The sequence below is a fragment of the Tachyglossus aculeatus genome, chromosome 4, assembly GCF_015852505.1.
Source record: "Tachyglossus aculeatus isolate mTacAcu1 chromosome 4, mTacAcu1.pri, whole genome shotgun sequence".
Lineage (NCBI taxonomy): Eukaryota > Metazoa > Chordata > Mammalia > Monotremata > Tachyglossidae > Tachyglossus > Tachyglossus aculeatus.
The window spans coordinates 8,245,344-8,259,620 of NC_052069.1; positions in this window are offsets into that span (position 1 = coordinate 8,245,344).

Sequence of the window (14,277 nt, forward strand, 5' to 3'; positions counted from 1 at the left end):
GGCGGACATCCAGATGGAGATGTCCTGAAGGCAGGAGGAGATGCGAGCCTGGAGGGAGGGGGAGAGAGCAGGGGCAGAGATGTAGATCTGGGTGTCATCAGCGTAGAGATGATAGTTGAAGCTGTGGGAGCGAATGAGGTCACCAAGGGAGTGAGTGTAGATTGAGAACAGAAGGGGACCAAGCACTGAACCTTGGGGAACCCCCACAGTAAGAGGATGGGAGGGGGAGGAGGAGCCTGCAAAAGAGACTGAGAAAGAACGACCGGAGAGATAAGAGGAGAACCAGGAGAGGACGGAGTCAGTGAAGCCAAGGTCAGATAACGTGTTGAGGAGAAGGGGGTGGTCCACAGTGTCAAAGGCAGCTGAGAGGTCGAGGAGGATTAGGACAGAGTATGAGCCGTTGGATTTGGCAAGCAGGAGGTCATTGGTGACCTTTGAGAGCGCAGTTTCCGTGGAATGAAGGGGACGGAAGCCAGACTGGAGGGGGTCGAGGAGAGAGTTGTTGTTGAGGAATTCTAGGCAGCGCGTCTAGACAACTCGTTCAAGGAGTTTGGAAAGGAATGGTAGGAGGGATATGGGACGATAACTAGAAGGTGAGGTGGGGTCAAGAGAGGGTATGTATATATGTTTGTACAGATTTATTACTCTATTTATTTATTGTACTTGTACATATCTCTCCCCCTCTCTCCAGGCTCGCATCTCCTCCTGTCTTCAGGACATCTCCATCTGGATGTCTGCCCGCCACCTAAAGCTCAACATGTCGAAAACTGAACTCCTTGTCTTCCCTCCCAAACCTTGCCCTCTCACTGACTTTCCCATCTCTATTGACGGCACTACCATCCTTCCCGTCTCACGAGCCCGCAAACTTGGTGTCATCCTTGACTCCGCTCTCTTATTCACCCCTCACATCTAAGCCGTCACCAAAACCTGCCGGTCTCAGCTCCGCAACATTGCCAAGATCCGCCCTTTCCTCTCCATCCCAACCGCTACCCTGCTCATTCAAGCCCTCATCCTATCCCGTCTGGACTACTGCACCAGCCTTCTCTCTGATCTCCCATCCTCGTGTCTCTCTCCACTTCAATCCATACTTCATGCTGCTGCCCGGATTATCTTTGTCCAGAAACGCTCTGGGCATATCACTCCCCTCCTTAAAAATCTCCAGTGGCTACCAATCAGTCTGCGCATCAGGCAGAAACTCCTCACCCTGGGCTTCAAGGCTGTCCATCCCCTCGCCCCCTCCTCCCTCACCTCCCTTCTCTCCTTGTCCAGCCCAGCCCGCACCCTCCACTCCTCTGCCGCTAATCTCCTCACCGTACCTCGTTCTCGCCTGTCCCGCCATCGACCCCCGGCCCACGTCCTCCCCCGGGCCTGGAATGGCCTCCCTCTGCCCATCCACCAAGCTCGCTCTCTTCCTCCCTTCAAGGCCCTACTGAGCGCTCACCTCCTCCAGGAGGCCTTCCCAGACTGAGCCCCTTCCTTCCTCTCCCCCTTGTCCCCCTCCCATCCCCCCATCTTACTTTCTTCCCTTCCCCACAGCACCTGTATATATGTATATATGTTTGTACATATTTATTACTCTATTTATTTATTTATTTATTTTACTTGTACATATCTATTCTATTCATTTTATTTTGTTAGTATGTTTGGTTTTGTCTCCCCCTTTTAGACTGTGAGCCCACTGTTGGGTAGGGACTGTCTCTATATGTTGCCAATTTGTACTTCCCAAGCGCTTAGTACAGTGCTCTGCACACAGTAAGCGCTCAATAAATACGATTGATGATGATGATGATGATGATATCTATTCTATTTATTTTATTTTGTTAGTATGTTTGGTTTTGTTCTCTGTCTCCCCCTTTTAGACTGTGAGCCCACTGTTGGGTAGGGACTGTCTCTATATGTTGCCAACTTGTACTTCCCAAGCGCTTAGTACAGTGCTCTGCACACAGTAAGCGCTCAATAAATACGATTGATGATTATTATACAGATGAAGCAGTGTGGCCTAGTGGATACAGCTTGGGTCTGGGAATCAGAGGGATATGGGTTCTAATTCCGGCACCACCACTTTTCTCCTGTGTGGCCTTGAGCAAATCACTTAACTTCTCTGGGCCTCACTTACCTCACCTGTAAAATGGGGTTTAAGACTGTGAGCCCCACGTGGGACAGGGACTGTAGCCAACCCGATTTGCTGGTATCCACCCCAGCACTTAGTACAGCGCCTGACACTTCATAAGCTTAACAAATACCACAATTATTATTATTATTTATATTAGTCTCTGTGGGTGTGTTTGGAACAAGGTGCAGTTGGAAGGGTAACAATGAGTCTTCACATTTTAAAAATGAAGAGTTCACCCAGAGTTCACCTCACCTAAGGGAGAGGGAGATCAAGTCCTTAATCCCCATTTTACAGATGAGGGAACTGAAGCCTGGAGAACTGAAGCCCTCACCTCCCTTCTGTCCTTCTCCAGCCCAGCCCGCACCCTCTGCTCCTCTGCCGCCGCTCACCTCCTCACTGGGCCTCGTTCTCGCCTGTCCCGCCGTCGACCCCCGGCCCACGTCATCCCCCAGGCCCAGAATGCCCCCAATCCCTCCTCACATCCACCAAGCTAGCTCTCTTCCTCCCTTCAAAGCCCTACTGAGAGCTCACCTCCTCCAGGAGGCCTTCCCACACTGAGCCCCCTCTTTCCTCTCCTCCTCCCCATCCCCCTGCCCTACCTCCTTCCCCTCCCCACAGCACCTGTATATATATTTGTACAGATTTATTACTCTATTTTACTTGTACAGATTTACTATTCTATTTATTTTGCTAATGATGTGCATCTAGCTTTACTTCATCATCATCATCATCATCAATCGTATTTACTGAGCGCTTACTATGTGCAGAGCACTGTACTAAGCGCTTGGGAAGTACAAATTGGTAACATATTGAGACAGTCCCTACCCAACAGTGGGCTCACAGTCTAAAAGGGGGAGACAGAGAACAAAACCAAACATACTAACAAAATAAAATAAATAGAATAGATATGTACAAGTAAAATAAATAAATAAATAAATAAATAAATAAATAGAGTAATAAATATGTACAAACATATATACATATATACAGGTGCTGTGGGGAAGGGAAGGAAGTAGGATGTGGGGGATGACTTGACACCTGTCCACATGTTTTGTTTTGTTGTCTGTCTCCCCCTTCCAGACTGTGAGCCAGTTGTTGGGTAGGGACCGTCTCTATATATTGCCGGCTTGTACTTCCCAAGCACTTAGTACAGTGCTCTGCACACAGTAAGCGCTCAATAAATACGATTGAATGAATGAATGGATGAATGGATGAATGAATGAATGAATGAATGAAGTGTTCAAGGCCATACAGGAGGCTAGTGGTGGAGTTAGGATCAGAACCCATGCCCCTTGTCTTCCAGGCCTGTGATCTTTCCACTAGGCCACACTGCTTCTGTGCCAAGTGCTTAGTACAGTGTCCTGCCTGTGGAAGGCATTCAGTAAGAAGTAGATAATAAAATAATAATGATGATGGTATTTATTAAGTGCTTACTATGTGCAAAGCACTGTTCTAGTTACAAGGTGATCAGGTTGTCCCACGGGGGGCTCACAGTTTTAATCCCCATTTTACAGATGAGGTAACTGAGGCACAGAGAAATTAAGGGACTTGCCCAAAGTCACACAGCTGACTGTTGGCAGAGCCGGGATTTGAACCCATGACCTCTGACTCCAAAGTCCGTGCTCTTTCCATTGAGCTACGCTGCTTCTCTAATAAAAGGGAAGGATCCACCTGGAGAAAGGCAGGGCCTCAACTAATGATGATGATGATGATGATATTTGTTAAGCGCTTACTATGTGCAAAGCACTGTTATAAACTCTGGTGGGGATACAAGGTGATCAGGTTGTCCCACGGGGGGCTCACAGTCTTAATCCCCATTTTACAGATGAGGGAACTGAGGCACAGAGAAGTTAAGTGACTTGACCAAAGTCACACAGCTGACAAGTGGCGGAGCCGGGTTTAGAACTCACGACCTTTGACTCCCAAGCCCGGGCTCTTACACATGGAAAGAGTTCTCACCCAGCTGAAATAGCAGGCTGATTATATAGCACTTGCCACATCAATCTATCAACCCATGGTATTTATTGAGCAATTACAGTGTGCAGAGCACTGTGGTAAGCACTTGGGAGAGTACGAGAAGCAGCATGGCTCAGTGGAAAAAGCACGGACTTGGGAATCAGAGGTCATGGGTTCAAATCCCAGCTCCGCCAGTTGTCAGCTGTGTGACTTTGGGCAAGTCACTTCACCTCTCTGTGCCTCAGTTGCCTCATCTGTAAAATGGGGGTGAAGACTGAGCCCCACGTGGGACAACCTGATCACCTTGTATCCCCTCCAGCGCTTAGAACAGTGCTTTGCACATAGAAAATGCTTAATAAATGCCATTATTATTAATATTAATAATATGGGCTAGTGTCTAGAGCCCAGGCCCGGCAGTCGCAAGGTCATGGGCCAATCCCGGCCCCAATACCTGCCTGCTGGGTGACCTTGGGAAAGTCACTTTAGTTCTCTGTCCCTGGATACCTCATCTGTCAAGTGGGGATTAAGACTGTGAGCCCCATGAGGGACAGGGACTGTGTCCAACCTGATTAGTTTCTATCTTTCCCAGCGCTTAGTTCAGTACCTAAGCATTTAACCAATATGGGTAGGGACCGTCTCTATATGTTGCCAACTTGTACTTCCCAAGCGCTTAGTATAGTGCTGTGCACACGTAAGCGCTCAATAAATACGGGGAAGCAGCGTGGCTCAGTGGAAATAGCCCGGGCTTTGGAGTCTGAGGTCATGGGTTCAAATCCCAGCTCCGCCACTTGTCAGCTGTGTGACTTTGGGCAAGTCACTTCACTTCTCTGTGCCTCAATTCCCTTATCTGTAAAATGGGGATTAAGACTGTGAGCCCCACGTGGGACAACCTGATCACCTTGTAAACTCCCCAGCGCTTAGAACAGTGCTTTGCACATAGTAAGTGCTTCATAAATGCCATTATTATTATTATTATTAAATATGATTGAATGAATGAATGTATATATGTTTGTACGTATTTATTACTCTATTTTATTTGTACATGTTTATTTTATTTATATCATTTTGTTAATATGTTTTGTTTTGTTGTCTGTCTCCCCCTTCTAGACTGTGAGCCCACTGTTGGGTAGGGACCGTCTCTATATGTTGCCAACTTGTACTTCCCAAGCGCTTAGTACAGTGCTCTGCACACAGTAAGCGCTCAATAAATGTGATTGAATGAATGACTGAATACCGTTAAAAAAATTGCCTGTGTGTTCTTGCGGCCGTGATTTGGAGAACCAATGGGGTTTAACCAGGGTGAGACCCTGGGGTATAGTAATTATTGTGGAGTTTATTAAGTGCTTACTTGTATTGTACTTTCCCAAGTGCTTAGTGCAGTGCTCTGCACACAGTAGGTGGTCAATAAATACAACTGAATGAATGAACAATAAATAATAATAGTAATAATAATCATCGTATTTGTTAAGCAGTTACTATGTGCCAAGCACTGTTCTAAGCACCGGGGGAGATGCAGGGTAATCAAGTTGTCCCACATGGGGCTCACACTTTTAATCCCCATTTTACAGATGAGGTTACTCAGGCACGGAGAAGCGTGGCTCAATGGAAAGAGCCCGGGCTTGGGAGTCAGAGGTCATGGGTTCAAATCCCGGCTCCGCCACTTGTCAGCTGTGTGACTGTGGGCAAGTCACTTAACTTCTCTGGGCCTCAGTTCCCTCATCTGTAAAATGGGGATTAAGACTGTGAAGCCCCTGTGGGACAACCTGATCACCTTGTAACCTCCCCAGAGCTTAGAACAGTGCTTTGCACATAGTAAGCGCTTAATAAATGCCATTAAAAAAAAGTGTCTTGCCCAAGGTCATTCATTCATTCATTCAATCGTATTTATTAAGTGCTTACTGTGTGCAGAGCACTGTACTAAGTGCTTGGGAAGTACAAGTCACACAGCAGACAAGTGGCAGAGGCGGGATTAGAACCCATGACCTCTGACTCCCAAGCCCGGGCTCTTTCCACTGAGCCACACTGCCCCATCAGGGCTTAGTACAGTGCTCTGCACACAGTAAGTGCCCTATAAATGTGATTGAGTGAATGAATGAATGAAAGTTTGGATACAGTCTCCATCACACAGACACATTCCCTGCCCCCAGTGAGTTTACAGTCTAGAGGGGGAGAGAGACATTGCATGGCTCAGTGGAAAGAGCACGGGCTTGGGAGTCAGAGGCCATGGGTTCAAATTCCGACTCCGCCACTTGTCTGCTGCTTGGTTTTGGGCAAGTCACTTCACTTCTCTGGGCCTCAGTTCCCTCAGCTGTAAAATGGGGATTAAGACTGTGAGCCCTACAAGGGACAACCTGATTACCTTGTATCCCCCCAGCGCTTAGAACAGTGCTTCACACATAGTAAGCGCTTAACAAATACCAATATTATTATTATTATTATAAATAAATTGCAGATATGCACAAAAGCGCTTCTTAAGGGGCTCCAGGAAGGGTGGGGTCAGTGGGAGGTGACAGGAAGGCTGCCGAGGGAGGGGTAGGGCTCATCCGAATGTCAATCATCATCATCATCATCATCAATCATATTTGAGCGCTTACTGTGTGCAGAGCACTGTACTAAGCGCTTGGGAAGTACAAGTTGGCAACATATAGAGACAGTCCCTCCCCAACAGTGGGCTCACAGTCTAAAAGGGGGAGACAGAGAACAAAACCAAACATACTAACAAAATAAAATAAATAGAATAGATATGTACAAGTAAAATAAATAGAGTAACAAATATTTACAAACATATATCCATATATACAGGTGCTGTGGGGAAGGGAAGGAGGTAAGATGTGGGGGATGGAGAGGGGCACGAGGGGGAGAGGAAGGAAGGGGCTCAGTCTGGGAAGGCCTCCTGGAGGAGGTGAGCTCTCAGTAGGGCCAATCAACTAATCAATCAATCAATCAATCGTATTTATTGAGCACTTACTGTGTGCAGAGCACTGTACTAAGCGCTTGGGAAGTACAAGTTGGCAACATATAGAGACAGTCCCTACCCAACAGTGGGCTCGCAGTCTAAAGGAATGTCTCAACTTCCCCTTCCCCAGCTCCGCCCCTCGTCACTTGGCCGGCGACTAGTTTAACCACTTAAGACAGCAAATGAGGTGGCAAAATAGGGCGGCAGTTTAACCTCTCAGCTTGGTGGACTTCACCAGATTAACGTGTCAGAATTCAAAATACTGCTAATCCTTGGTGTGGCTCTCCCCATAAACTTCTCACCCAACCAACAGGTTACAGTACCCTTAGAATAATAATAATTATGGTATTTGTTAAGCGCTTCCTGTGTGCCAAGCGCTGTTCTACGCTCTGGGGTAGATACAAGATAAGCAGCTTGTCCCAAATGGGGCTCAAAATCTTAATCCTCATTTTACAGATGACGTAATTGAGGCCCAGAGAAGTGAAGCGGCTTGCCCAAGGTCACACAGCAGACAAGTGGCGGAGCTGGGATTAGAACCAATCAATCAATCAATCAGTCGTATTTATTGAGCGCTTATTGTGTGCCAAGCACTGTTCTAAGTGCTGGGGTAGATACAAGATAAGCAGGTTGTCCCAAGTGGGGCTCAAAATCTTAATCCTCATTTTACAGATGAGGTAATTGAGGCCCAGAGAAGTGAAGCGGCTTGCCCAAGGTCATACAGCAGACAAGTGGCGGAGCTGGGATTAGAACCAATCAATCAATCAATCAGTCGTATTTATTGAGCGCTTATTGTGTGCCAAGCACTGTTCTAAGCGCTGGGGTAGATACAAGATAAGCAGGTTGTCCCAAGTGGGGCTCAAAATCTTAATCCTCATTTTACAGATGAGGTAATTGAGGCCCAGAGAAGTGAAGCGGCTTGCCCAAGGTCATACAGCAGACAAGTGGCGGAGCTGGGATTAGAACCAATCAATCAATCAATCAGTCGTATTTATTGAGCGCTTATTGTGTGCCAAGCACTGTTCTAAGCGCTGGGGTAGATACAAGATAAGCAGGTTGTCCCAAGTGGGGCTCAAAATCTTAATCCTCATTTTACAGATGAGGTAATTGAGGCCCAGAGAAGTGAAGCGGCTTGCCCAAGGTCACACAGCAGACAAGTGGCGGAGCTGGGATTAGAACCAATCAATCAATCAATCAGTCGTATTCATTGAGCGCTTATTGTGTGCCAAGCACTGTTCTAAGCGCTGGGGTAGATACAAGATAAGCAGGTTGTCCCAAGTGGGGCTCAAAATCTTAATCCTCATTTTACAGATGAGGTAATTGAGGCCCAGAGAAGTGAAGCAGCTTGCTCAAGGTCACACAGCAGACAAGTGACGGAGCTGGGATTAGAACCAATCAATCAATCGTATTTATTGAGCACTTACTGTGTGCATAGCACTGTACTAAGCGCTTGGGAAGTACAAGTTGGCAACATATAGAGACGGTCCCTACCCAACAGTGGGCTCACAGTCTAGAAGGGGGAGACAGAGAACAAAACAAAACATTTTAACAAAATAAAATAGAATAGATATGTACAAGTAGAATAACCCACAATCTCTGACTCCCAAGCCCGTGGTCTTTCCACTAAGCCACTCTGCTCCTGAATAATAATAATAATAATAATAATTGTGGTATCTGCTAAGTGCTTATTATGTGCAAGACACTGTACTGAGCACTGGGGTGGATAGAAGCAAATTGTGTTGGACAGAGTCCCTGCCCCACATGGGGCACACAGTCTTAATCCCCATCTCCTAGACTGTGAGCCCACTGTTGGGTAGCGACCGTCTCTGTGTGTTGCCGACTTGTACTTCCCAAGCGCTTAGTACAGTGCTCTGCACACAGTAAGCGCTTAATAAATACGATTGATTGATTTTACAGATGAGGGAAACGAGGCACAGAGAAGTGACACAAGACTGACAGCAGTTAGAAAGTGAATGGCACCATGACAGTAAGGAGCAGCAGTGGCAATAGAAAGAAAGAGAAATTACAGCTGAATACACAATTCTTTCCTCACCATTGTTGGATGAAACCATTTGCTCGTTAATGTGAAAGTTCCCCGTGGGCAGGGACTGTGTCATTTCTCTCTTCCGTACTTCCCAAGAAGAATCAGGGGACCCAGGATCTTAGAGAAGCAGCGTGGCTCAGTGGAAAGAGCTCGGGCTTTGGAGTTGGAGTCAGAGGTCATGGGTTCAAATCGCGGCTCCTCCACTTGTCAGCTGTGTGACTTTGGGCAACACACTTCACTTCTCTGGGCCTCAGTTCCCTCATCTGGAAAATGGGGATTAAGTCTGTGAGCCCCACGTGGAACAACTTGATTACCTTGTATCTACCCCAGCGCTTAGAACAGTGCTTTGCACATAGTAAGCGTTTAATAAATGCCATTATTATTATTAACCCAGCTCCACCACTTGCCTTCTGTGGGACCCTGGGCAAGTCACCTAACTTCTCAATGCCTCAGCTTCCTCATCTGTAAAATGGGGATTAAATTACAATTATTGTTGCTAATGATGGGGACCCCACGCACCATGGAAAGGTTGCAGATATTGTTTGAACGTACGCGGTCCTGTTGCCATTTTTGGTCTGGGCCTTAGACCCTGCAGCTGGGTCCGGGAACCAAGCTAAATAAGGAGGTAGACTCCGCCCAGCTCTGCACCAAATCTGTACCAAATCAATCAATCAATAAATATTTATTTATTTATTTTACTTGTACATATCTATTCTATTTATTTTATTTTGTTAGTATGTTTGGTTCTGTTCTCCGTCTCCCCCTTTTAGACTGTGAGCCCACTGTTGGGTAGGGACTGTCTCTATATGTTGCCAATTTGTACTTCCCAAGCGCTTAGTACAGTGCTTTGCACACAGTAAGTGCTCAATAAATACGATTGGGGGGATTGGGTAATCAATCAATCAATCAATCAATCAGTCATATTTATTGAGCGCTTACTGTGTGCAGAGCACTGTACTAAGCGCTTGGGAAATACAAGTTGGCAACATATGGAGACAGTCCCTACCCAACAGTGGGCTCACAGTCTAAAAGGGGGAGACGGAGAACAAAACCAAACATACTAACAAAATAAAATAAATAGAATAGATATGTACAAGTAAAATAAATAAATAAATAGAGTAATAAATATGTACAAACATATATACATATATACAGGTGCTGTGGGGATCCAGCACCTGCATTCAGTCCATGCAGTCTATCCAGTTCCTGCTGTTTTCAAATCTGTACCAATCAATCAATCAATTGTATTTATTGAGCACTTACTGTGTGCAGAGCACTGTACTAAGCGCTTACCAATCACTGTGATCAGCAACAGCAGTATATAAGCTCGTTGCATCGGGCACTCGGGACTTTTCCCTTAAGGAAATGAGCCTGCCAGGTGCGTTACCCCCTATTCGGTCTGCAGTCTTACCAATAAAACTTTAATAAAACTTTTGGTAGTCACATGCTGTCTGACTAATTCTTTAGTCTCCCGGCGACCTTGGTGGTCATCCAGAACAACCACCGCCATCACTAAGGGGCCCTCAATTCATTCAATCAATCAATCAATCAATCAATCGCATTTATTGAGCACTTACTGTGTGCAGAGCACTGTACTAAGCGCTTGGGAAGTACAAGCTGGCAACATATAGAGACAGTCCCTACCCAACAGTGGGCTCACAGTCTAGAAGGGGGAGACAGAGAACAAAACCAAACATACTAACAAAATAAAATAAATAGAATAGATAGGTACAAGTAAAATAAAAAAATGAATAAATAGAGTAATAAATATGTACAAACATATATACATATATACAGGTGCTGTGGGGAAGGGAAGGAGGTAAGATGTGGGGATGGAGAGGGGGACGAGGGGGAAAGGAAGGAAGGGGCTCAGTCTGGGAAGGCCTCCATTCATTCATTCAATCGTATTTATTGAGCGCCTACTGTGTGCAGAGCACTGTACTAAGCTCTTGGGAAGTACAAGTTGGCAACAAGCTAATAATAATAATTATTAGTACTACTACTACTGATCACCTTGTAACCTTCTCAGTGCTTAGAACAGTGCTTTGAACAGAGTAAGTGCTTAATAAATGACATTATTATTATTATTACTACTACTACTACTAATGACACTTGTGAAGCACTTACAATATGCTAATAATAATAATGATGGCATTTATTAAGTGCTTACTATAGTATACTATAGTATACTATATGCAGAGCACTGTTCTAAGTGCTGGGGGGGGATACAAGGTGATCAAGTTGTCCCACGTGGGGCTCACAGTCTTCATCCCCATTTTACAGATGAGGGAACTGAGGCTCAGAGAAGTTAAGTGACTTGCCCAAGGTCACACAGCAGACAGGTGGAGGAGTCAGGATTCAAACCCATGACCTCTGACTCCAAAGCCCGGGCTCTTTCCACTGAGCCCCGCTGCTTCTCTAAGCAGCTAGGCACTGTACTAAGCGCTGGGTTGTATATAAGCAAATTGGGTTGGACAGTCCCTGTCCCACATGGGGCTCACAGTTTTAATCCCCATTTTACAGCTGAGGGAACTGAGGCCCAGAGAAGTGAAGCCAACTTGTACTTCCCAAGCACTTAGTACAGTGCTCTGCACACAGTAAGTGCTCAATAAATACAATTGAATGAATGAATGAATGAAGTGACTTGCCCAAGGTCACACAGCAGACAAGAGGCAGAGGCGGGATTAGAACCCATGACCTTTTGACTCGCAGTCCCAGGCTCTATTCAGTAGACCATGTTGCTTCTCAAACTACAACTACTATTAGATCCAAATATGACTGTAAAGTCATTATGGTCAGGGAATGTCTCTGCTAATTCTGTTGCATTGTACTCTTCCAAGTGCTTAGTACAGTGCTCTGCACGCAGTAAGCGCTCAATAAATACGATTGAATGAATGAATGAACAAAAATGATTGATTGATAGACTTTCTGCTGTGTGGTAGTTTGGTGCGTGTCTAGAAAAGTGTATGAACTCTTGAAGTGTGAAGGTAAGGTTTGTGGTAGGATAAATGACAATTTTCTTGAAAATACAGACTCAAAGATGATAAGAATGATGACAAGATGGTATTATTAAGCCCTGTCTATGTGCTAAGCACAGGTATAGATTAATCAGAACGTACACAGTCCGATAGGAGACTCCTAGACTAAGTTGTGGAATAGGTATTCTATCCTTTTTTATGAATGGGGAAAGGGAGGCCCAGAGAGGTTGTGACTTGCCCAAAGTCACACAGCAGGCAAGTGCTCATCTATCTACATGTTTTCTTTTGTTGTCTGTCTCTCCCTTCTAGATTGTGAGCCCGATGCTGGGTAGGGACTGTCTCTACCTGTTGCCAAACTGTACTTTCCAAGCGCTTAGTACAGTGCTCTGCACACAGTAAGCACTCCACCAATTGTCAGCTGTGTGACTTTGGGCAAGTCACTTAACTTCTCTGGGCCTCAGTTACCTCATCTGTAAAATGGGGATTAAGACTGTGAGCCCCACGTGGGACAACCTGATCACCTTGTAACCTCCCCAGTGCTTAGAACAGTGCTTTGCACATAGTAAGTGCTTAGTAAATGTAATTATTATTATTATTATTAATAAATACGATTGAATGAATGAATGAATGAAAACGCTCTTTCCACTAGGGTCCCACTGTTTCCACACAGAACATCCCAAAACCAAGAGACGTAGCATGGCCTAGTGGAAAGAGCACTGTATATATGTATATATGTTTGTACGTATTTATTACTCTATTTTATTTGTACATATTTATTCTATTTATTTTATTTTGTTAATATGTTTTGTTTTGTTCTCTGTCTCCCGCTTCTAGACTGTGAGCCCACTGTCGGGTAGGGACCGTCTCTATATGTTTCCAACTTATACTTCCCAAGAGCTTAGTACAGTGCTCTGCACACAGTAAGCGCTCAGTAAATATGAATGAATGAATGAATATGTTTGTACATATATATTACTTTATTTATTCATTTTATTTGTACATATTTATTCTATTTATTTTATTTTGTTAATATGTTTTGTTGTGTTGTCCGTCTCCCCCTTCTAGACTGTGAGCCCGCTGTTGGGTAGGGACCGTCTCTATATGTTGCCAACTTGTACTTCCCAAGCGCTTAGTACAGTGCTCTGCACACAGTAAGCGCTCAATAAATACGATTGAATGAATGAATGAATGAATAAATACGATTGAATGAATGAATGAAGAGCACAGGCCTGGGAGTCAGAGGTCTTGGGTTCTAATGCCAGTTCTGCCACATGTCTGCTGTGTGACCTTGGACAAATCACTTTACTTCTCTGGCCCTCAGTTACCTTATCTGTTAGATGGGGATCAAGATTGTGAGCCCCAAAAGGGACAAGGACTGTGTCCAACCTGATTACCTTGTAACCCCCCTCCCCAGCGCTTAGAACAGCGCTTGGCACATGGTACTGAGCTACTGAGAGCTCACCTCCTCCAGGAGGCCTTCCCAGACTGAGCCCCCTTTTTCCTCTCCTGCTCCCCACCCCCCCCACCCTACCTCCTTCCCCTCCCCACAGCACCTGTATATATGTTTGTACAGATTTATTACCCTATTTTTTTACTTGAACACATTTACTATTCTATTTGTTTTGTTAATTATGTGCATCTAGCTTTTTTTCTATTTATTCTGATGACTTGACACCTGTCCACATGTTTTGTTTTGTCGTCTGTCTCCCCCTTCTAATAATAATAATAATATTAATAATAATAGTAAGCGCTTAGTACAGTGCTCTGCACACAGTAAGCGCTCAATAAATACAATTGATTGATTGATAATAATGATGGCATTTGTTAAGCGCTTACTATGTGCAAAGCACTGTTCTAAGCGCTGGGGGGGGATACAAGGTGATCAGGTTGTCTCCCGTGGGGACAGTCATAATCCCCATTTTACAGTTGAGGGAACTGAGGCCCAGAGAAGTTAAGTGACTTGCCCAAGGTCACATAGCAGACATGTAGCAGAGCCGGGATTCAAACCCATGACCTCTGACTCCAAAGCCCGTGCTCTTTCCACTAAGCCACGCTGCTTCTTCTTCTTATTCTCATTATTAATAATAATGATGGCATTTGTTAAGCACTTACTATGTGCAAAGCACTATTCTAGACTGTGAGCCTGTTGTTGGGTCGGGACCGTCTCTATATGTTGCCGACTTGTACTTTCCAAGAGCTTAGTACAGTGCTCTGCACACAGTAAGCGATCAAT